Genomic DNA, 22,800 nt, shown 5'->3' with positions numbered 1-22,800 from the left:
TCCTTGATAAAGTGCAACATCGCCACTAGCACCTGAGAATCCTGGCCTAAGACCGCTGTAAGTGGAGGAAGAGCCTCCGGGAGGACGCTGAGCACCTCAAATCTTGTCGCCGAAAGCATGCAGAAAACATGCTCTCGGCGACCTGCATACAGAAAACACGCTCTCGGCGACCTGCATGCAGAAAACATGCTCTCGGCGACCTGCATGCAGAAAACATGCTCTCGGCGACCTGCATGCAGAAAACATGCTCTCGGCGACCTGCATGCAGAAAATATGCTCTCGCCCACCCTTTCCTTCAACGACTGTCTGTCTCACCTGTGACAGAGACTGTAATTCCCATATTGGACTGTACAGTCACCTGAGAACTCACTTTTAGAGTGGAAGCAAGTCTTCCTCGATTTTGAGGGACTGCCTATGATGATGGCTTGATGTTAACATGTGCACTTCCAGCAGGAGTCTCTAAATTTAACAGTGACCAGCGATTCAAGTGTGGTAGCTTCCTGCCTAAATGGCTCAGTTACTCACTGAATAAACTCATTTGAGTTATCGGGAAATATCGAGACCAGTTAACTGCTGTATTATGCATGCAACGAGGATGCATTATAAACACACATGAAATATTAATTATCACATGGTAGATTGACATAACAGATCATGATTGATAGTTCTTCATAATACATTATGATTGTATTATGTTAAGAATGACCTTGATAAAGAATTAGGTGAAGTATTTCGAAAAAAAAAGATTTAATATTTAAATATGGAACTGATAAGGTGGTTTTATCACAGAAGCATGAGACTGCAGCCATTTGGGGGCTGCATGCACCTGTAGTGAAGAAAGATGATTTTGCACTATCAGTATAATCAAAGCACATTGCTCACAGTGCACAGTGTACGATGTGTTGGGAACACACAAGGTCAAGGAATGGAATCTCTAGCACCTTAAAGGCTGCTGGGTCCCTTTATATGGAAAATATCTTCAAATGTCCAAACAGGCAGATGCAAAGATAAGAGGTAGGTGACACCATTTCCAGATGCTGCTGCAGGACACATTGCAGAGCAAGTTTTTAGAGCAGAGGGTCACCCTTCAGTCAGGAATACTGCCAGTGCAGTCAGGATGGAGGTGCAGAGTCAATGTGCTGGATTTTAGGCTTTTCTGTTTTCGGGCGAAAATAGAGGTGGGCGGAAAGTTACAGGCCGGGAATAGTCTGCGCTTTGGTAACGAATTTTCACCATCTGGACCCTGCAGCACGAAGGGAGGCATTGTACACTTTGAGAGGCACAAAAATGGCAAACCCACGAACTAAAGTGCCGGCCCATGAGCGCTCTGAGAGAGGCCAGGAGGGAGGGGAAACCTTAAAAAAACACTTAAAAAAAACATTCCCAAAACATTGCTCACGGCTCCACAACACAAATCACTGAAAAAATTAAAAGAACACTCGCACTTACCTTTACAGCATATTACCTTTCTCACCACCATTGTGGCATAGCTGGACTGCTCTGATTTCCCAGGCGGTCATTCGAAGGCGTGATTCCAGGTGCACGGGTTGAGTTCGAGTCAAAACTCGGATGGTGTTGCAACCAGTGGCGTTGCACACCCGGTGCAGCTCTTACTTGCTCAATGCCGCCGCAAAACCTGACACGAGGATTGCAACCGGATGCAGGAGACCTCACAGCCACATTTCACACCGCTCCGGGACGAAACCCGGAACACAAAAGGACCAGAAAATCCAGCCCAGAGTTGTCCAATCTGCATTGCACAGTGTTCAGTTCCATTCGCAACTTCTCAGATAATGAAGCAGTCCCTGCCCAGTCCATGCCCCTAGATGACATTCAGACTTGGGCTGATAAGTGGCAAGTAACATTTACGCCACACAAGTGCCAGGCAATGACCATCTCCAACAAGAGTCTAACCATCGCCTCTTGACATTCAGCAGCATTACAATCACCGAATCCCCCACCATCAACATTCTGGGGGTCACCATTGACCAAAAACATAACTAGACCAGCCACAAATACCATGGCAGCAAGAGCAGGTCAGATGCTGGCTATTCTGGTGTCTCACCTCCTGACTCCCCAAAGCCTTTGCACCATCTACAAGGCACAAGTCAGGAGTGTGATGGAATATTCCCCACTTGCCTGGATGTGTGCAGCTCCAGCAACACTCAAGAAGCTCAACACCATCCAGGACAAAGCAGCCAGCTTGATTGGCACTCCATCCACCACCTCCCTGCACTACAGGCGCACCGTGGCTGCAGTGTGTACCATCTACAAGATGCACTGCAGCAACTCGCCAAGGCTTTTTTGACCGCACCTCCCAAACCCGCGACCTTTACCGTCGATAAGAACAAGTGCAGCAGGCACATAGGAACACCATCGCCTCCAAGTTTCACTCCAAGTCATACACCATCCTGACTCGGAAATATATCGGCGTTCTTCATCATCGCTGTGTCAAAATCGTAGAACTGCCTCCCTAACAGCACCATAGCTTCACCACACGGGCTGCAGCAGTTGAAGAAGGCAGCTGGCCACCACCTTCTCAAGGGCAATTAGAGATGGGCAATAAATGCTGGCCATGCCAGCAACGCCCACATCCCAGGAACAAATTAAAAACCTGTGCATCAAATCTGGATGCAGGTGCGAAAGAAATATGCTGATTCAGGAAGGTTGTCACAGTAAATAATGCTCACATTTTTTTCATTTTATAATGTTGTTTTACAAAGGCATCTTAATCACACTACATTGTAATCTTAGTACACCATCACAGAGAGGATGCACAGCTGTTAATAACTGCTCACTTACTTACCAAATGCACAGGCACACCCAACTTTTACCAACATACTCTGTATTACCGCCATCTCAAAGTGTTTGCTGTGTGACTCATTAAATGTGGCAAGCTATAAACACCATGGGGGAGAAATTTAGTCGCGCCTCTGGGTTGCGGCGTTAATCCAGGCGGAGTGGTATTTTTAGTGCCATGAAAAAGTTTCCGCCTCCCGTCCAGAAATTCGTCAGAATAGGTCAGAGAGCTGACAGGGGTGATAAATCTGCCGTTGCACACCAGAGCTGGGGGGGCGATAACGAAAGTTTGGTTGGTACATTTTGCAGACCCATTGCACATGCGCGGAACTCTGAATCAGATCCCGGGAAAAGCAGAGTCTTAAAGGCACAGCATAGTAAATACACCCATTAAAGTTTACAAAATCACTTGTTTTCAAGCTGTACTGTTATGTCTGTCTGCCGCTGCAAACTCGGAGGCTCACACACACCGTGCTCTGTGTAAACGTTGCACTGACTATGACCTCTGAGGGAAGCGCTTCCTCATCCCTTTAAGTAGCTACCAGTTAATGATTCTGCAAGCCGGTACCGACTGTTTTTCCAGATGTTATTATTCACGGGTGCTCAGTGAGGCACCGCACCGAATTTCCAGACTGGGACCGGGACGCAAGCATGTGTGTTGCAGCAGGAATACGTCATAATCGGAGTGATCGTCAGCAGCTGGGTGCTAATGGTTTGCAACTCCAGTGAGCCTCTAATGAATTTTCTGTTGGGCAGCTAAAAGATGCGCACCCGGTCACTAAGCTCTAACACTCGCATTAACGCCGCTAATTCAGGCTATAGACAACTGAAAATCCAGCTCCATGTTTTCAGCCCATACAAGTTACATGCAGGTCATATGTTCACACACACACACACACAGAGTTGGTTGCCCACTTGTGTGAAATGCAACATCTCTTTTATTCCAATACATGTCCCTTTTTTATTTTCTACAGCTGTACATAATGGGCACCAATGCATGTGGACAGGAGGGTCACCTAACCTGCAACACTTGACTCCTCGCAAGGACAGGGGAGTGGAGATCTGGTTCTCGAGGCAAGGAGATCTCGAGGCAATAGAAGAAATGAAGAAGATTCCCACACTCATGGTTGGCATCATTCTTGGCTTTTCATTCTTTATCTCCTTATTCATTTGCTTCCTCACACAGTGGCATATACTGCAGCCTAACATACTGCAATGTCTTGCCATATAAACTCTGTTTCAAGGGCTGTTTTACTAGCAGCATTCTAACTTATGTTCTTATGCTCCTTGGGTGCCAAGAAGATTAGATGGCAGAGAATAATGTCAAGCCACAACTGAGCACTCACAGTACCCTGCAACACCCACTTCTACATTGGCAAACACCAGCACAGATATATTGACTATATGAGGCCAGTTGGTCAAGTTCGAGGTGGGAACATTTGGCAAAGACCAGAACATGGGTGAGCAACCTGTATAGCTTGGGGTGCCTATGGAGGTGTCCACAACCCACATCTATGCACTGCTGCATGATGCCTGACTGAGTTGCAACCCACCATGGAGAGCATGGTCCACTACAGAAGCGCCCCCTTGTCAGAGTTCCTATTTTCAGCCATAATATCCTAATGAATACTGTGGCTGGTGTTTTAAAGACCATGGAGTCTAATCTACAGCAGTCTGTCTTCTCTGCATGCAAGGGAACCAGCTGATGTAGGTTTACAGTTAAGAGTTATTGTCAACAATAGATGTGTGGTACTCCTGCAATCAATAGCACTCTTCAATATAAAGGACACTGCTTCCAGAGACACAACACTCAGGAACCCAGATCCCACGAGTTGCAACTAAGTGTGTAGATCCAGAGTACCTCCCTTTAGTTAGAGGATTCCTCGGTCTCCAGGCTCTTGCAAACCTAGATTAGAGTGCAGCAGGAAGTAAAGGTAAATGCGGGGCAGAGGACTGGTGCACGGATATTGTGCGTTTCTCAGTGCCGCTTGACTAGAATCCTTTCTGACAATGTCAAAGTTTTTTTAAGTGCTTTACGACAAAGAGAAAAGCAGCAAGTCTTCCTGAGCCATACTTGTGCACCTCCTAATGGCTGTAGAAGCAGCATTCAGAGAAATTTAGGGAAGTGGCTAGCTGCCTTTTTGCTTAACCTGGAATGGTACATGGTATGGGAAGACATAGTGAAAGAGAAACTAAATTAATTTATATTTTTAAAAAAATTACCAGGTCATAGATGTAATTTTGTACTTGCCATACGTGGTATCACTTTCAGGATCTGTTTTGAATTTTCTACAGTTGTCATATCTTTAACCATCTCAAACTCACCAAATTGAGACTGCCTCCATTTTTAGGCCCAATCTACCCTTGTTTATTTTTCAACCGTAGTCATTGAAGTGTAATGGAATTGTATTGTCAAACAGCCAAAAACTCTCAAGCAAAATCATATTCTAGTAATGTGATCAATAATTTATTCATCAGCATGCAAGGGGAGGATACATGAAGCAGTAAAGCTGTCAAAGTAGTAATTAAACATGTATTAGTTCCTCTGCAAGCTAATTGGAAGCAAAATTCTGCAGAGCCGGTTTCAAATGGTAGCTTGCAGTTTCCAACTTGGCAATGTCTATATTTTCTAATAAGCTGCCTCGTTCTGCAGAGCCGGATCAAATCCGCAAAGCCTTAAAGCACACTGGTGTAGTCAGCAGAAATGTGCATGTGATGCCATCCATGATCGGATGAAACCAATTCTCCACATGCATTCAAAAGCAAAATACTGCGGATGCTGGTGATGCATTCATAATAAAGGATGAAACTGAGTACTGTGTGCAAATGTGACCTTAGCTCCTTTAATAAGATTCCAGAGTGCAGGTGGCCTGCTTATATACCGTGCTCCGAAGGGATGCTGGGATCCCTTGGGACTCCAACAGGTAGGCTCTCTGGTGGTAGTGTAATACAGGTTGCAAGGGGTTAAAAGAGCCTTGCCGGGCTGCTGGGGATGGTGAGTTCGGCTTCGTGGTCATCCATGATGTCAGTTGGCACTTGTGTGTGTGTTGGAGGGTCAAAATTAGTGCTGTCTTCTTCGGGCTGTGCGGAGCTGTTGGTGAACCGCAATTTGATTTGGTCCAAATGTTTTCTGCATGTTAGTCCATTGGCCAATTTAACCTGAAACACCCTACTCCCCTCTTTGGCTATTACCGTGCCAGCGAGCCATTTGGGACCATGTCCATAATTGAATACAAACACGGGGTCCTTGACCTCAATATCGCGTGACAAATTTGGACGGTCATGGTACACACTTTGTTGGTGCTGTCTGCCCTCCATGTGATCATGGAGATCAGGGTGGACAAGAGAGAGCCTTGTTTTGAGCACCATTTTCATAAGCAGCTCGGCGGGGGGAACCCCGGTGAGTGAGTGGGGTCTGGTGCGGTAGCTGAGCAGCATTCGGGACTGTCGGGTCTGCAGGGAGCCTTCCGACACGCGTTTAAAGCTTTGCTTGATGGTCTGAACTGCCCGTTCTGCCTGGCCGTTGGATGCAGGTTTGAATGGGGCAGACGTGACGTGCTTGACCCCATTGCGGGTCATGAATTCCTTGAATTCAGCACTGGTGAAACACGGCCCATTGTCGCTAACTACGACATTAGGTAGGTCGTGTGTGGCAAACATAGCTCGTAGGCTTTCAATAGTGGCCGTGGACGTGCTTACAGACATTATTGCACACTCAATCCATTGAGTAAGCATCCACGACAACCAGGAACATTTTGCCTAGAAATGCACCTGCATAGTCCATGTGGATCCTCGACCACAGTTTGGAGGGCCACGACCACAAACTTAGTGGTGCCTCTCTGGGTGCATTGCTCAGCTGAGAGCAAGTGTTGCACTGGCGCAAGCATGACTCTAAATCTGAGTCGATGCCGGGCCACCACACATGGGATCTGGCTATGGCTTTCATCATTACGATGCCTGGGTGGGTGCTGTGTAGTTCACAAATGAACGTATCCCTGCCTTTCTTGGGCAAGACCACGCGATTGCCCCACATCAGACAGTCCGCCTGCAGGAACATTTCGTCTTTGCGCCTGTGGAACGGCTTAATTGCCTCCTGCATCTCCGCTGGAATGCTGGACCAGCTCCCATGGAGGACACAGTTTTTTACCAAGGACAATAAAGGATCCTGGCTGGTCCAGGTCTTGATCTGGCAGGCTGTAACGGAGAACTTCTCCTTTTCGAATGCATCCATTACCGTGAGCAAGTCTGCAGGCTGTGCCATTTCCACTCCAGTGTTGGGCAATGGCAGCCGACTGAGAGCATCAGCGCAGTTCTCTGTGCCCGGTCTTGGCGGATTACGTAGTTGTATGCCGACAGCGTGAGCGCCCATCTTTGGATGCGGGCAGAGGTATTGGTGTTAATCCCTTTGCTCTCAGAGAACAGCGATATGAGCGGCTTGTGGTCAGTTTCAAGCTCAATGGTGTCCCAACCTGTAACCAGTATGTCGTCCTGGAAAACCACGGTGCGAGGAACCGACTTTAGCAGGCTCTCCATGTTCCGTTGGAAGATTGCCGCGGCACGACCGAATCCCGAACGGGCATCTGTATAGATGAACAGACCTTTGTACGTGTTGATGCAGATGAGGCTTTTCAAAGATTCCTCCAGCTCCTGCGTCATGTAAGCCGAGGTCAGGACCAGCTTGGTGAAAGTCTTCCCTCCAGCTAGGGTCGCAAATAGGTCGTCTTCCTTAGGTAGCAGGTACTGGTCCTGTCGCGAAAAACGGTTAATCGTTACTTTATAGTCCCTAAAATTCTGACCGTGCCGTCCTCTTTAAGTACTGGGACAATCGGACTGGCCCACTCGTTGAATTCCACCGGTGCGACGATGCCTTCACGCTACAGCCTGTCCGGCTCAATTTCCACTTTCTCAAGCATCATGTACGGTACCGCCCGTGCCTTGTGGTGGATGGGTCGAGTACCGGGAACCAAATGGAACTGCACTTTCACCCCCGAAAAGCTTCCAATGCCTGGCTTGAACAACGATGAAAATCTGCTTAGAACCTGGGCACGAGGCGTCATCGACAGACGAAAGCGCTCGGATGTCGTCCCAGTTCCAGCGGATTTTTCCCAGCCAACTTCTGCCTAACAATGTGGGGCCATCCCCTGGCACAATCCACAGCAAGAGTCCGTGTACTGCTCCATCATAGGAGACTTTGACTTCTGTACTGATAATTACAGGGATTAGTTCCTTGGTGTAAGTCCTTAGTTTGGTGTGAATGGGGCTGAGCTTGGGCCTGTATGCCTTGTTGTCCCACAGCCTGTCGAAGGCTTGTTTACCCATAATGGACTGACTCACACCCGTGTCCAGTTCCATAGATACTGGAATTCCGTTCAGTTCAACTTTCAACATTATTGGTGAACATTTCGTGGTGAATGTGTGTACCCCATACACTTCTGCCTCCTTGGTACGAGACTCCAATTCAGCCTGATCCACAGTGGATCGATCTTCCTCTGCAACATGGTGGTTTGCAGGGTTTGCAGGATTTGCAGCTCGCCTGCACATTCACTGGAGGTGTCCCATTGTTCTGCAACCATTGCACACATAGTGCTTGAAGCGACATTCATGGCGCTGATGATCACCTCCACAGTGCCAACAAGCTGTTAACTGCCTCGCATTAACGATTGATGGCAGACTCTGGGTTATCTGAGGTCATGCAGCAGCAGCTGGCGTATATGTTTTGCCATGTATATTCCTGTTCGAAAACGACGTTACTTTGTGCACAGTACTAACCAAAACTTCTTTACTTTGCAAAATCTGTTTGGTGTTATCGCTGGTGGACATACATGCCTGGGCTACCGTTATGGCTTTACTTAGATTCGGATTTCAACAGTCAACAGTTTGCGAAGGATTACCTCATGGCCAATGCCCAGTACAAAAAAGTCTCCAAGCATTTGTTCTAGGAATCCCTCAAATTCGCAAAGTCCTGCGTGGCACCTTAGTTCGGCGACATAGCTCACCACTTCCTGGCCCTCCGACCATTGACACGTGTAGAACCGATATCTCGCCATCAAAACGCTTTCCTTAGGATTTAGGTGCTCCCGGACCAGCGTACACAATTCTTCATAGGACTTAGCTGTTGGTTTTACCGGAGCTCGGAGATTTTTCATGAGGCCGTTGGTTGTTGCCCCACAGTTAGGAGGATCGCCCTTCGTTTGACAGCATTCTCCTCCCCTTCCAGCTCGTTGGCCACAAAGTATTGGTCGAGTCTCTCCATGAAGGCATCCCAATCGTCCCCTTCTGAGAACTTCTCCAGGATACCAACTGTTCTTTGCATTTTCGCGCAGTTGTTCATTACCTTGTCGCCAATTGATACACTCAAAATAAAGGATGAAACTGAGTACTGTGTACAATGAGCAAGTGTGACCTTAGCTCCTTTAATAAGATTCCAGAGTGCATCATCATAGGCAGTCCCTCGAAATCGAGGAAGATTTGCTTCAGTGCAGGTACCTCGTGGGTGGCCTGCTTATATGCTGGGATCCCTTGGGACTCCAACAGGTAGACTCTCTGGTGGTAGTGTAATACATGTTTGCAATACATAACAGTTGGAATTGAAATAAAAACAGAAAATGCTGGAAATCTCAGCAGGCCAGGCAACATCTGTGGAGAGAAAAACAGAATTAACGTTTCACCTGACAGTTTCACCTAACAGTATCTTAAACGATAAGGGGATAAGGGGTTATGGGGAGCAGGTGGGGAAGTGGAGCTGAGTCCATGATCAGATCAGCCATGATCTTATTGAATGGCGGAGCAGGCTCAAGGGACCATATGGCCTACTCCTGTTCCTATTTCTTATGTTCTTATATCATTCAACTCCCCCTTCATCTGTAAGACCATCAAATTTGGAATCATAATCGAAACATTAAAATATGTTCTCAAAAATCACAAAATAAAAATTTGGTTCAATGTTTGGTCAAACTTCAGCATTGCAAAAGAAATCGAAACAAAAGCTGAACCAAGTAAATCTCTTTTTAAACTTGGCCCAATCAAACCTCCAAGAGAGCAATGTATGGGGAAGCTTAAATGCAGAGCTAACCACTAATTGCTGTATCAGGATTACTGGAGCAAACTTTAGAATAAAGGAAATCTTTGTTTTACTCATTGATGTTGATGCTGGCACACAGGTACAGAAAGTAATCAAAAAGACAAATTGAATGTTAGCCTTTGCCTCAAGGGGTCTGGAATACAAAAAGGGATGCTTCAGTTGTACAGAGCCCTGGCCAGACCCCATCTGGAGTATTGCGTTCAAAGTGATAAAGGGATTCAATAGGGTAGATCAGAGAAACTATTTCCTACGGTGGTGGGGGGGATCCAGAACAAGTGAACATAATCATAAAATTAGAGGTAGGCCATTTAGGAATGAAATTGGGAAGCATTTTTCCACAGAAAGGGTAGTGGAAATTTGGAACTCTCTCCCCTGCAAATGGCTGTGGATGCTGGGTCAATTAAGATTTTCAAGACTAAGGGCTCAATTTTCCCCAGTATTTGCTCTGTTTTTTGGGGGGGAGTAGGCTACTTTTTCTGGCCTAACTTAAAAGTCCCCAGTTTCCCCAATCAATTTGCACCAGCGTAACTGACTTAGTTACATTTTTTTTTTAAGTTAAGTTTTATTTTCTCAAAAGGGGGCGTTACCAGCCACCTACGTCAGTTCTGACCATTTAGGCAACTTTGGCCAGCTAATAGTTACTCCATTTTTACTTAGGCCAGCGAATGTGGCCACTTGAGAAAACCCTTGCGGAGAGTTAAAGAAATCAGTGCAGGTAAGTACATTGGAGGCCATTCGGCCTGGGATAGAGGCGGGAAGCGGAGAGGACCTGGACTTGAACCAACCAAGCCTTAGCAATGTTAAATCAATCAATGCAGAGTGCATTTGCAAACAAAAACTAACGAGACACTAAAAAATAAAATCTATTCAATAGAAACACCACTTCTCAGAGGGAACAGGGAGAGAGAGGTGGGGGAGGAAGAGAGAGGTGGGGGGAGGGAGAGGGGGTGGGGGGGGGGGGAAGCCTTTGACCAGGAGGGAGGAGACCACTTGGCCTGGGCTAAGGGCGGGAGAACGCACCGGCAAGCCCTTCGGCTAGGGCTAGGGGCGGGGGAGTGGACTGGGAGGCTGAAGACAGGGCAGGTAGGTGGGGGAGGGTTGGGTCATTTCAGCCCAGGATAGGTACGGGCCGGCCCGCTGCCATCCCGGACCAAAAGCCATCAGGGGCACATGGTTAATCAGAGATTCTGTGGTCGAGTAAAGCCATGAAAGAAGCACGCAATAAGTTTCAACGGTCAGTTTTATGTTTAACAAAGAAGTTTGTTATTTTAATAATAGTACTAGAAATATACTGCTTCAACTGAATATTATTCCTTTACCTAGTTAATGTTACATAAGCCTACGTTCTGATAGTATTTATTCCTCCCCCTTCCAAAGTCTAGGCGATTACATGATTTATTCCAGTAAGCCGGAATCAAATTCGACTGCAGTGTGCAATAAACTGAGTAAATAGACAGTTTTGTAAGACCTATTGCATTCTTACACGTGTTTTGGTGCTTTCTGTTGAAGGATTCGTTCTCTAGATTTTGCTCCAAGCAGAGTAGCTGTTTAAAAATGGCCAATTGCCAACTCGGAGCACTACTGCGCATGTGCGGCCATCGCTTTTTTCCGCCGCGCATGCGCAGACGTCCTGGCACATGCGCAGACGTCCTGGCACATTTTCCAGCGCAGAACGCAGGCTCCACGCCCCCCCCCCCGCCCCCCCCGAGGTGACTGGCCATGCTGCGCAGCTGCAGAGAAGAGGCCAAACAGCGGAAAAAGTAGGAAGATTTTTTTCTGGAACATCTCTTGACGTACTGAAGCAGCGCAACTCAGGTAAGTACGCTAGAAAATGGGCTCGGGGAAAATTGAGTCCATTGATGGATAGATTTTGTCAGGTAAGGGTATCAAGGGACATGGATCAAAGTGGGGTTAATGGGGTCGAGGTACAGGTCCGCTATGATCTACAAGAATGGCGGAACAGGCTCAAGGGGCTGAATGGATCACTGCTATTCTTTTTCTTTCCTATTCATTGGAGGGAGGTTCTAAATAAAAGCCCTGAATTTAAACACATTTATTTAAGCAGAACCTTTTTGTATTGATGCACATATACATGGTAAAGAAAGATGCAGATTAGTTTAATCTTTTCTCAGTATTTTTATACTTCTCAGCCAGTGGTATAAAAAGCCATGCTCTAAATGAAGCTAAAGAATTGCTCTCATACACAGATTTGTTTATTTATGTAATTGTGGTATATCTCTGACTCAACAGGAGCAATGCCTTGGACATTTGCTATTTAAAAACAAATAACACTTTTCAGGACCAAATATATTACCAGATGTTGCTGCAAATACATAACACTGAATACTACACAGTTAAGTGTAAAATATCTCTCTCATCACAGCACACTTCAGAAGAAAGCAGAGAATGTTGATCTTATTTTCATTTAGTTATAGTGCAGAAGTGCTACATCAGTGCTCACGGGGTTAACAGTAGTGCTTAGATAACACTAACTTACTCATTTTTGTAAGAGTTGTTCAGAGATAGAAAAATGTATTGATTAAACTGAAATGATTGCTGAGTCACTGAATCACACAGCCATTTTGTAACATGCTATGAATGCCGTGGTCTCTAATGCTTTGCTAGGATAATGAATGATGAACGGATATATGCAAGATTTTCATTCTTATATACACATCAATTATATTGTCCTGTAATTAAGTGTTTTAAATCACTTTACAGATTATGTTCATAACTATAAACATGATTTGTAATATTGCCTATATTCTTAAGAATTGTAACACTTTTCATTCAAAAATATATACTTGTCAAGAACTGAAAGGGAATACAAGAAATAATTATGAACAGAAGAGTTCAAAAGAAATATTTTGATATAACTGCTGGTTTTATTTAGCGTCCTTTTTGTATGAGCACTAAATAAAAAGGAAATATGAAGATGTTTTACTAGTTTCCAATCAAACTGACTAATTTTTTTTCAAATTCAAATAAGTGTTCCTATAGGAACACAAAGCTCATGAAAAATCTCCCTTTATAGAGGCCAGGATATGAGACTATTAGCTACCTAAAATTCTAAATAAATAAAATAAAATCACACGTCATTGACAATTTTTAAAAACTGAAGATAAAATAGCATCACATCTTATAATAGCAAACCGAAGAAAATATGTTTCACTCAAACATTTTTAGTAATGATAATATTAATAATATTAGATTAAAGACATCGAAACATACTGAGAGAAATGATGACGAGCAGCTGAAAAGCCAGTGGTTCAAGCTTTAAAAGATTTTGCTGACAGACACAGAGGCTTTAAGCTCCTAGCTACTTATAGAGCAGCGTGCTGAATTATGATGCTACCAGACCAATCAATTAAAATTGTGTTAAACGTATATTTATCATAAAACTGCAGGAAGAGGTAGATACCAACTATGGAGTCGAGAGAAAACTGTTACATATAGAATATCTAACATTATAGTATTTTTGTTGTAGCACACCATATTTTCAAATGCCCTACTGGACTGTAAGTTTCATTGGCCTTACCGTTGAATCTGGATGAACTGATGGGTCTTACATTGGCAAATGGTAGTTGAGAAATGTAAAATAATGCATCAGTACAGAAAACAGAAACATAGGTGCACAACTGATGAATGTGCAATGAAATAGGTTTAAAGATTTGGACATGATTTTTTACCTTCCATTGAAATAGTTTAAGTAATTTGAGGTCACCATTCATTACAGAAAGCAAGTTCTGAGATTCATCAAATGATCAAAGCTCAGGTGAGACTGGAGATCTCACAAAATGTGTTTTTTTGCAAATAAGATGGAATATACTCCCAACAAAAATAAGTAGCGGTATGCCAATTAATCCTTTTTAAAATAGTTGGATATATATGCATACTCAATCAAGGACTGGAGCCCCAGTCTTCATTCAACCAAGGAAATGTCACATGAGCTAGACTGATATTTCAAAGTTCTGCTTGATTTCTTTGAAGGAGAAAAATTCCAAATCTTCTCTTTATGAATCATTTACCACTGGCTACAGGGAGAATATGGCTCTCCAAACTGTGGATAGTTCATTGGATAGAATTGACTCCATGAGCTCCATGCTCCACCTGTGTCAATTTCCTGTCATAGGCATTGTGTGTTCATATACTGAATAATCAGAATATGTTGTTCTGTATATATGCCTCAATTCAATTTCAGGAGTCTCCCTGTGAAAGCAACATACTGAGGAACAATAGGTATAGTGAACATACTTCAACACTTCAGCCTGCAACATGTGACTTCATCTTAAATTGCATGATACATTTGCAAGCTGTCTTAGTTCCCATACAAGTTCAAATTAAATTTGGGACAAATGTCCCATTACATAGAAACATAGAAAATAGGTGCAGGAGTAGGCCATTCGGCCCTTTGAGCCTGCACCAGCATTCAATATGATCACAGCTGAACATACAACTTCAGTACCCCATTCCTGCTTTCTCTCCATACTCCTTGATCCCTTTAGCTGTAAGGGCCACATCTAACTCCCTCTTGAATATATCTAACAAACTGGCTTCAACAACTTTCTGTGATAGAGAATTCCATGGGTTCACAATTCTCTGAGTGAAGAAGTTTCTCCTCATCTTGGTCCTAAATAGCTTACCCCTTATCCTTAGACTGTGATCCCTGGCTCTGGACTTCCCCAACATTGGGAACATTCTTCCTGCATCTAACCTGTCCAATCCTGTCAGAATTTTATGTTTCTATGAGATCCCCTCTCATTACCATCTCCTTTTGCCTTGTACCATCATCCCTTTTGTCATTTAATCTCTCCTGCCTTCCACCTATCACAAACCCTCCCTTTTGTTCTTTCCTCTGCTCCCCCCATCCCCTTTCCTTGCCTCTGCACATGTTTAAAACCTGTAACACCTCTAACTTTTTCCAGTTCTGACAAAACGGTCATTGAGCTCTGTTTCACTCGCCACAGATGCTGCCTGACCTGCTGAGTATTTCCAGCATTTTCTGTTTTTATAGTGTAAACCAAGCATGGAATCCCCTCCTGAGCTGCCTCCTCATTACCATGATAATATCACAGGAGTACATGCATATATAATATAGCAATATTCACATCAGCATAACAATCCCACAGAGAGTAAGAACGTAACATGGCAAAATTATAAATGGTTATTAGTTTATCTAGTTCATCCTGTCAGTTAGGTCTGAATGGGCTAATGACTTCTTCAGAACATTTCCATCATATTCATCTATACGGATGCAAGCTTATATCCATTTATGGGTATAGTTTCCACTCTGTATGAGCAGCAGTGCTGGCATCGAATGGGTAAACAGGGGTTGGAAAATTAGGCAGTAATCCATTATGATGGATCCTTTTAGGCAAGCCTATGGTGCTCTCGCACAAAATGTGTAAAGCACTTTGGGCCTGAAGACCTGTGAATGTAAGTGCCAGGATGTGCCTATGTCTACTGGTACTGACTATGCCAAAGTAAGTGGGGCTGAGAGGGATGCATGTTGGGCACCGACTTGCTCAAGGAGAATATGGTGAAGTATGCGTACTGTGAAGGGGGAGGATGTCAGGTTCCCCTCAGATGAGGGGGTCAAAAAAATCTTTAAATTAGTTACCTCTTTGGGGGTTCAGGACATGATCTAGGCCTGAACCTCCGGTTGCGCCCATATCTGCAAAGTAGCAGGCTAGTACGTCTGGCTTTTCTTGGCATACCGAACTGCCACTCTACCAGGCCTGGTCTGAGGAAACTCCTGACCTGGGTCAAAATCCTTGAACTCCCTACCTAACAGCATTGTGGGAGCACCTTCACCACATGGAAGGCACACCACCAACTTCTCAAGGGTAGCTATGGTTAGATAATAAATGACAGCCTTGACAGCAACTCCCATATCTCAAGAATTATTTTTTTTTTTAAACTGAAGTCCCCTAGCCCTGTCACGACTCCACCAGTGGGGTACAAAATCTGTAGGGGAAGTCTTGGGTTTACGCTGGAACTCGCTAAAAAGACTGCAGATTTTTGGCTTCTCTGTATTGTATTGTCACAGCACATTCCACTATGGCTAGTGTTCCTAGGTTAGTTTGTTTTACTGGGTATCAAATTGAATCCAGAATACATACATACATAATATATATATATATAATAAAGATGCAAGAAAAAGAAAACTTGTACTATGCATTGATAACGATGGGATCCCCTGGAGCCAGGTCTTTCCAATGACTGACCCAACAAGTGACTAATCCCTCGGTCAGCATAGCCAGCACTTTCACCTCTTTTTCCACTGAATAGCAACAGCAGCACAATGTGGCTACCCAATTTCACAGCACTGCTGCCTTTCCCAAAATAGACAGGTCATTGATGGCAGCCATGTGACCATCAAGACAGTAGGTCCTTGCTCCTCCTCTGTCACCATCATTGTGCACTGTGACTCACCTGATGCTGCCTCCTCAAGCTCACCAACTGCATTCGGCAGCTTGTATGTAGCTGTGCTGCATGGCCAACGGGGCCATTAACCGGTCCAGACAGCGGGCGGTCGTTCAGCCCCACTGCCTGCCTCTCTTCCACAGGTACATTCGAGCCAGGGTGTCCCTGGAGATGAAGCATGTGGTGCCCAGCGGTACGCTCGCAGCCTTCCGCGAGAAGTGGGCACTGGAGGGACTGGAATGTATCATCACCCCGGCAACCAAATTTTAATTTGATTTCAGTTCTGGTAAAAAGTTAATTTTATTAATTTGTTAGTTTTAGTGCCCCTTTAGTCAAGGAGCATTTGATTATTGTTCTACCAAAATAGTTGTAGCTATGATGGTGCTTGCAAACATTAGTGGGAGAGATGTATGATGCTGTGAGGTGCTATCTTGTTCTGAGCTGCTCTTTCAGGAACACAATGAGAGAAAAGGAACAAATGTTGAAATTCTGGCTCTAAGACATATGTTCAAACAGCTTGCATTAAAAGATAGTGGGCTGGATTTTCAGCTCGCTTGTGCCTCTGTTAGTGCCCCAGAGGAGCGGTAAACGGTGTTTCTAGGTGTTACGGCGGGCGTCCAGCTTTTTCTGCCCGGCCGGCAAATTCGGCTCATGGTTTGCATTGGCACAAAAACTTACCACCCCACTCTCTAGTTTCACTGAGATCATGACATCAATCGTCGTGCAACGCTCCGCCAGCGTCCTGGATGCAAAATTCGGCCCTAATGCCTCATTTAATGCCCGCCCCAGGAAACGTTTGAAAAAGTAGGCATGCCCAGGGTGCAGCAGGCGGTATTGGCAGTGTATTTAAATGGAGGGAGGAGGATCCTACATCACAGGTCACTGACTGCAACGGTTGCGCACATCATGCTGCGTGAAGCTCCGACTTGCAAACGGCACCTTTATCTGCCATTACAGTGCCCTTACAAGGTGAGTAAGAAAATTTAATTGAGCCATTACTAGTTCGCCAGCATATCATACTCCATGCTATTGCCAGTCGGCGCCAAGCTAGAAAAATAGCTCTTTGGCCATGTTGGCCCACGGTTAAGGAGAAGCCGAAGACATCTGGGAGGAGAGTTTACCCCCCATGGGTTTACAGGCACCAATGCTCATACCTCCAGCTCTCTAAGGAGCAGTGGGTGATAATGCTGTGCTTCCGAAAGGAAGTGCTGACAGAGATATGCCATCTCCTACAGGCAGACCGATGCCTAGACTGCTCTGAAAGCAGCCTTCAATACTCTTCTCAACAGTTACCCAATTTATTGTGGTGTGCTGCATGTTGCACAACTTGGCCATCATGAGGGGCCAGGCATTGCCAGTGGGATTGTAGGCCCACTTCAGGGGGAGGAGGATGATGAAGAGGTGCCTGGCGAGGCCCCCATTGGATAGACACATCATCCACGGGGGAGGCAGCGTGGAGATGCTGCTGGACCAAGAGTCGCATGTCGCCAGCTCATAATGGACCGGTTCTCCTAAATGGAGGAAACTGAAGGATAGAACTAATACTGGACACGTTATGTGCCTCCATAAAGGCACATCTCCGGTGAACGTTGGAATGATACATAAGACACCAATGTCAAAGGATGAATCATAAATTTTACTGCAACAAAGTAACAAAAACTCCCCCCACTAAAACCATACAATATATAACGTTATGTTGTAGAGCATTGAACAATGAAGTTCCTTAAAGCAACAAAACTTTCTTGTGTAACGCCGGATTTTGTGCCCCCGATCATGAAACCTCATTTTTTGCCAAATGTTGCAGACGAGGACGCAAACTTTTTCCACGTGGTCTCAGGACCGCCCCGCCGCCATTACCGTCCCGAAATTTTAAAAGCCGAAAATCCAACCCAGTACTATGTTTGAGTGATAGTGTGTATGTCTGTGCAGGAACAAATGAGAATGTGCTAAGACATTAAAGATGGACGTTACTAATTCTGAGCTTCGAGGAGGCCAGCAGCTTTACCTTTCTCCACTCCCTCAATCGTCGTATAAGTAAGGATATCCAAGGTGGCTTCCTCCAAGATAATCAAGAGCTAGTCATTTCTGAGTCCTCTTCAAGTTCTGATCTTCCAGAAAAGGCAGCATTAATTTGATCCAAATGGGAGCTCGCGCTTATCTAGCTTCCATCGTATCATTGAACCTTCTACTGTTCAAAAATAGTCAGAGAATATTAGAAGGTTTTTGTGACATAAAGAAAGGCACAGAAAATGATTTCAATTCAAAGATGAGGGAGCCTTTGACATCATACTCAAGAGTTTAACCTTTGTTCAAAACATTTTTGCTAACAGAACAGCAATTCACTGAAGTATTTTGAGAAATGTTGATAATTAGAAACGATGCTATATATGGTACTCTCTGGAGGAAAGACGATAGAAACTGGGGTTCTCTTTACTACAAGAGGTTAAAAGGAGATCTCAGAGTCTTCAAATTATGAGAGGTTTTGATAAGGTAAATAGGAGAAACTATTTCCGTTTATCAATGTGTTGGTGAACCAAAGGTGTAAATCTAAGGTAATCATCAAAAGAACAAAGGGAGTGGTTAGGTTACCTTTATTAGAGACAAAAGCTTGTTAGGACATGGAATGCCCCACCAGAAACAACAGTTGGAGCAGAACCCAAAATAGCTTTTAAAAGGAAAATGGATAAATATCTGAAAAAGAAAAGTTTAAAAGGATACGGGTGAAATGGCAGAGTAATGGGATTAAGTGGATAATTCATTCAGCGAGCCTGCACAGCAATGATGGTCTCTCTCTAATAATCTATACAGGCATTCCTAAAGATCTAGTTATTTCTATTTGAAAGTTCACAGGAGGTGTTAGTTGTTAAAACTAATTGTTTTATTTTCAGATTCCATAGTTTTTAATGTCTATTATTTGAACCTATTTAAAACATTGGAGTAAGCAGTAGATATTGTTACACTGTATATGTTGTGATGCCTACTACAATAAACACACCTGAACATTTTAATGCAGGTGAGGGAACAAAATATACTATAAAATACAAATTCCCAAGAAATGCCCATCATAGAATCATATAAATTTATGGCACAGAAGGAGGCCATCATGTCTGCGCCAGTCAGAAACGAGCTATCCAGCCTAATCCCACTTTCCAGCTCTTGGTCCATAGCTTTGTAAGTTATGGCACTTCAAGTGCATATTGAAGTACTTTTTAAATGTGATGAAGGTTTCTGCCTCTACCAAACTTTCAGGCAGTGAGTTCCAGACCCCCACCACCCTCTGAGTGAAAAAAGTTCTCAACCCGCCTTAATCCTTCTACTAATTACTTTAAATCTATGCTCCCTGGTTATTGACATCTCTGCTAAGGGAAATAGATACTTCCTATCCACTCCGTCTTGGCCCTTCATAATTTTATACATCTCAATTAAGTCTTCCCTCAGCCTCCTCTGTTCCAAAGAAAACAACCCCAGCCTATCCAATCTTTCCTCAAAGCTAAAATCCTCCAGTCCAGGCAACATCCTCATAAATATCCTCTGTACCCTCTCTAGTGCAATCACATATTTCCTGTAATGTGGTGACCAGAACTACACGCAGTCCTCCAGCTGTGGCCTAACTAGTGTTTTATACAGTTCAAGCATAACCTCTTTGCTCTTAAATTCTATACCTCAGCTAATAAAGGAAAGTATCTCGTATGTCTTCTTAACCACCTTGTCTACCTGTTCTGCTACCTTCAGGGATCTGTGGACATGCACTCCATGGTTCACTTGTTCCTCTACATTTTTCAGTGCCCTACCATTTATTGTGTATTCCCTTGTCTTGTTAACCCTCCCCAAATACATTACCTCACACTTCCGAGGATTGGATTCCATTTGTCACTTTTTTGCCCACCTGACCAGTCCATCGATCCCTTCCTGCAGTGTAAAGATTTCTTCCTCACTTTCAACCACACGGTCAATTTTTTTATCATCTGCAAACTTCTTAATCATGCCCCCTACATTGAAGTCTAAATCATTGATGTATATCACAAAAAGCTGGGGAACTAGTACTGAGCCCTGTGGGACCCCAACAGAAACAGCCTTCCAGTCACAAAAACACCCGTCGAGCATTACCTATTGCTTCCTGCCACTGAGCCACTTTTGGATCCAACTTGCTACTTTCCCTTGGATCCCATGGGCTTTTACTTTTTTGATCAACCTGCCATGTCGGACCTTCTCAGAGGCCTTGCGAAAATCCATGTAGACTACAACAAACACATTACCCTCATCAACCTCCTCGTTACCTCCTCAAAGTATTCAATCAAGTTAGTCAGACATGACCTTCCCTTAACAAATCCATGCTGACTGTTCTTGATTAAGCCCTGAATTTCGAAATAATGATTTATAATATCCTCAAAATTTTTTTAAATACTTTTTCCACCACCGAGATTGGGCTTACTGACCTGTAATTACTCGGTCTATCCCTTTTTAAACAATGGCACAATGTTAGCAGTCCTGCAGTCCTCCACACCATGCCTATAGTCAGAGAGGATCGGAAAATGAATCTAAAAATATTAAAATGTTTTACGATCATCAATTTAGTAGAATTGATTTTAGTCCACCTGTGATAAAATCTGTTCCACTTTCGTAATACAAGCCTGATTAATATCAAAATTGTTAATGAATTTTGTTACTCCTTCTGATGTCATTGGTACATTAAAAACATAGAAACATAGAAAATAGGTGCAGGAGTAGGCCATTCGGCCCTTCGAAGCTGCACCACCATTCAATAAGATCATGGCTGATCATTCACCTCAGTACCCCTTTCCTGCTTTCTCTCCATACCCCTTGATCCCTTTAGCTGTAAGGGCACTATCTAACTCACTCTTGAATATATCCAATGAACTGGCATCAACAACTCTCTGCGGTAGGGAATCCCACAAGCTAACAACTCTCTGAGTGAAGAAGTTTCTCCTCATCTCAGTCCTAAATGGCTTACCCCTTATCCTTAGACTATGTCCCCTGGTTCTGGACGTCTCCAAAATCGTGAACATTCTTCCTGCATCTAACCTGTCCAGTCCCGTCAGAATTTTATATGTTTCTATGAGCTCCCCTCTCATCCTTCTAAACTCCAGTGAATACAGGCCCAGTCGATCCAGTCTCTCCTCATATGTCAGTCCCGCCATCTCAGGAATCAGTCTGGTGAACCTTCGATGCACTCCCTCAATAGCAAGAACGTCCTTCCTCAGATCAGGAGACCAAAACTGAACACAATATTCCAGGTGAGGCCTCACTAAGGCCCTGTACAACTGCAGTAAGACCTCCCTGCTCCTATACTCAAATCTCCTAGCTATGAAGGCCAACATACCATTTGCCTTCTTCACTGCCTGCTGTACCTGCATGTCAACTTTCAATGACTGAGGTACCATGACACCCAGGTCTCATTGCACCTCCCCTTTTCCTAATCTGCCACCATTCAGATAACATTCTGCCTTCGTGTTTTTGCCACCAAAGTAGATAACCTCACATTTATCACATTATACTGCATCTGCCATGCGTTTGTCCACTCACCTAACCTGTCCAAATCACCCTGCAGCCTCTTCGCATCCTCCTCACAGCTCAAACTGCCACCCAGCTTAGTGTCATTTGCAAACTTGGAGATATTACACTCAATTCCTTAATCTAAATCATTAATGTATATTGTAAAAAGCTGAGGTCCCAGCATTGAGCCCTGCAGCAGCCCACTAGTCACTGCCTGCCATTCTGAAAAGGACCCGTTTATCCCAACTCTCTGCTTCCTGTCTGCCAACCAGTTCTCTATCCAAGTCAGTACATTACCATCAATACCATGTGCTTTAATTATGCACACCAATCTCTTGTGTGGGACCTTGTCAATAGCCTTTTGAATGTCCAAATACACCACATCCACTGGTTCTCCCTTGTCCACTCTACCAGTTACATCCTCAAAAAAGTCAAGAAGATTTGTCAAGCATGATTTCCCTTTCATAAATCCATGATGACTTGGACGGGTCCTGTCACTGGTTTCCAAATGCGCTGCTATTTCATTTTTAATAATTGATTCCAACATTTTTCCCACTACTGATGTCAGGTTAACCAGTCTATAATTACCCGTTTTCTCTCTCCCTCCTTTTTAAAAAAGTGGTGTTACATTAGCTACCGTCCAGTCAATAGGAACTGATCCAGAGTCGACCTTCAATCCCATCAATTTCCCTCAACACAATTTCCCGACTAATAAGGATTTCCTTCAGTTCCTCCTTCTCACTAGACCCTCGGTCCCCTAGTATTTCCGGAAGGTTATATGTGTCTTCCTTCGTGAAGACAGAACCAAAGTATTTGTTTAACTGGTCCGCTATTTCTTTGTTCCCCATTATAAATTCACCTGAGTCTGACTGCAAGGGACCTATGTTTGTTTTTACTAATCTTTTTCTCTTCACATTGCTATAGAAGTTTTTGCAGTCAGTTTTTATGTTCCCAGCAAGCTTCCTCTCATACTCTATTTT

Source organism: Pristiophorus japonicus, chromosome 2 (genome assembly GCF_044704955.1).
Source record: "Pristiophorus japonicus isolate sPriJap1 chromosome 2, sPriJap1.hap1, whole genome shotgun sequence".
Lineage (NCBI taxonomy): Eukaryota > Metazoa > Chordata > Chondrichthyes > Pristiophoridae > Pristiophorus > Pristiophorus japonicus.
The sequence above is the reverse complement of the archived record's forward strand: the minus strand, read 5'-3'. Positions refer to the sequence as shown.